Source organism: Lathyrus oleraceus, chromosome 2, assembly GCF_024323335.1.
Source record: "Lathyrus oleraceus cultivar Zhongwan6 chromosome 2, CAAS_Psat_ZW6_1.0, whole genome shotgun sequence".
NCBI lineage: Eukaryota > Viridiplantae > Streptophyta > Magnoliopsida > Fabales > Fabaceae > Lathyrus > Lathyrus oleraceus.
Window position 1 is genome coordinate 170,806,319 of NC_066580.1, and position 2,870 is coordinate 170,809,188.

At 40.3% G+C, this 2,870-nt stretch overlaps 1 non-coding gene across 1 annotated transcript; it reads left to right on the forward strand.

Moving 5' to 3' along the window:
- Positions 1–1,776: 1,776 nt before the first annotated feature.
- Positions 1,777–1,883, forward strand: LOC127124008 (small nucleolar RNA R71). Its single transcript, XR_007803653.1, has one exon. It is a non-coding gene; the product is annotated as a small nucleolar RNA R71 (small nucleolar RNA).
- Positions 1,884–2,870: the final 987 nt, after the last annotated feature.

Genomic DNA, 2,870 nt, shown 5'->3' on the forward strand with positions numbered 1-2,870 from the left:
TTGCGTAGGGTCCGGTGTTATTGCCAAACATTGGTTAAGTTTGTCTTCTACAAGATAGTCAGATGATTTGTCTTTTTCTGTTTCTTTTATGCATTCATCGATGATATCCATGAAGTAACATGTATCTTCTATTGCAGGTGCTTTCAAAAATTGGGAAAGAATGAACTCAATTTTCTCTTCTCCTACTTCGAAAGTGAGTCGTCCTCGTTTTACATCTATGATTGCACCAGCAGTTGCTAAGAACGGTCTTCCCAGTATGATGGGTGTAATTTCATATTCTCTAATGTCCATAATTATAAAATCAGTTGGAATGTAGAATTGACCTATGCGCACGGGAACGTTTTCAAGAATTCCTATAGGATATCTAACGGAACGATCTGCTAGTTGCACAGACATTTTAGTTGGTCTTAATTTTCCCATTTCCAGTCTCTTGCATATGGATAAAGGCATAACACTAATACCGGCTCCTAAATCGCATAAGGCTTTGTCGATGACAATTTTTCCTATGTGACAGGGTATAGAGAAACTACCCGGGTCTTTGAGTTTAGGAGGCATATTCTGGATTATAGCGCTACATTCAGCAGTGAGTGTAACGGTTTCGCTATCTTCAAGTTTCCTTTTATTAGAAAGAATTTCTTTTAAGAACTTGGCATATGAGGGCATTTGCGTAATAGCTTCTGTAAACGGAATTGTGACGTTTAATTGTTTCAGTAGGTCAACAAATTTTTTAAATTGGCCCGCATCTTTGGTTTTAATAAGCCTTTGAGGGTAAGGGATAGGTGGTTTATAAGGTGGTGGAGGTACATAAGGTTCCTTCTTTTCTACGGTTCCTTATTACTCTCTTCCTTTTCCTTAGGTTTATTTTCTTCCTCAGTTGACTTTTTAGAGTTTTGGTTTTCTATCCTTGGATCAGACGGTCCTTCCACTTCCGTTCCACTTCTTAGTATGATTGCATGAGCGTGGCTTCTTGGGTTAGGTTGGGGTTGTCCAGGAAATGTACCAGTTGGGGCAGCAGTAGGCGCTTGTTGTTGAGCTACTTGTGATATTTGCGTTTCCAGCATTTTGTTATGGGTAGCCAGGGCATCTACTTTACTTGCTAGTTATTTAATTTGTTCGCCAATGTGTACATTCTGGTTTAAGAAATCTTTATTGGTTTGCTGTTGAGAAGCTATAAAGTTTTCCATCATGATTTCCAAGTTGGATTTCCTAGGGGCGTTATTGTTAGGTGTAGATGGGATCGGCTTTTGATATCCCGGAGGTATAGCTGGGGCTTGATTTGGAGATTGTCTAGGTGCGTATAAAGCATTATTACTCTTATATGAAAAATTTGGATGATTCTTCCAATTTGAGTTATAGGTATGCGAGTAGGGGCTTCCTTGAGCATAGTTTACTTGCTCCGCTTGGATTCCTGTTAGGAGTTGACAATCTGCAGGAGTGTGACCTTGGATTCCACAGACTTCGCAATTCTGAGTTATGGCAACCACGGTGGCTGGAGGTGATACATTTAAACTTTCAATTTTCTGGACCATAGCATCCACTTTTGCATTAACATGATCAAGGTTACTTATTTCGTACATGCCAGTTTTCGTTTGAGGTTTTTCCACCATTGTTCGTTCGCTTCCCCACTGATAGTGGTTTTGGGCCATGCTTTCGATAAGTTGGTAAGCATCAGCATAAGGTTTGTTCATTAGTGCACCACCTGCGGCGGCGTCTATTGTTAACCTCGTGTTGTACAAGAGACCATTATAGAAGGTATGAATTACTAACCAGTCCTCTAAACCATGGTGTGGACAAAGTCTCATCATGTCTTTGTATCTTTCCCATGCTTCGAAAAGAGACTCGTTATCTTTCTGTTTAAATCCATTTATTTGGGCTCTTAACATAGCTGTTTTGCTTGGCGGAAAATATCGGGCAAGAAAAACTTTCTTTAACTCGTTCCATGTGGTGACTGAGTTGGAAGGAAGAGACTGGAGCCATCTTCTAGCGCTATCTCTTAACGAGAAAGGAAAAAGACGAAGTCGAATTGCCTCTGAAGTGACACTGTTAGCTTTAACAGTATCAGCGTATTGGACAAATACGGATAAATGAAGGTTTGGATCCTCGGTAGGATTTCCAGAGAATTGGTTCTGTTGCACTTCCTGCAATAGTGAAGGTTTAAGTTCGAAGTTGTTTGCTTCGATTGCGGGTGGAGCAATACTCGAATGCGGCTCATCTTGCGATGGAGCGGCGTAATCTCGAAGAGCACGAGCTGGTTCTGCCATCTCGGGTATCGGCGAAGGAAGAAGATTTTTGAGATCAGGAAGTTCGACAGGAGGGAGATTGTTTGCAGCACGATATTCCCGAATTCGTCGTAAGACTCAGAGATATAGTTCGATATCGTTGATTCGTAAGTAGAACGGCTCGCCTTGTGAGCGAGTATGTGGCATACAAATCAACAAAAGAAAGAAAAGAAAAATAAGCCTTAGTCTCTACAGCGTAACAGAAGAGTTACGATATCGACTAAATAAAAGTCCCCGGCAACGGCGCCAAAAACTTGATCGCGACTTTATGAGTCGAATTTGGGGTACAAACTACAAGTGCACAGTTCTATCGCGTAATTTTAAAAGATATCGATCCCACAGGGACTTATGAATCGATATACCGTTTTCTAAGGTTACTTCGTAAAGCTAAGGCGGGTAATACTTTGATTGTTTGGGGAAAAGTTAAAACTAAAAATGGGATCTAAATTAAATATCAACTAAACGGATATCGGTATGTAGTTCGTCGTAATTAGGGAATCAATTCTTCGTTGGTTTCTTGGTTTTAAAATAAATCCTTTCAGTTGACACTATTGATTAAAAGTCTTTTCTCAAACTCTCGCTCTGTTGAAT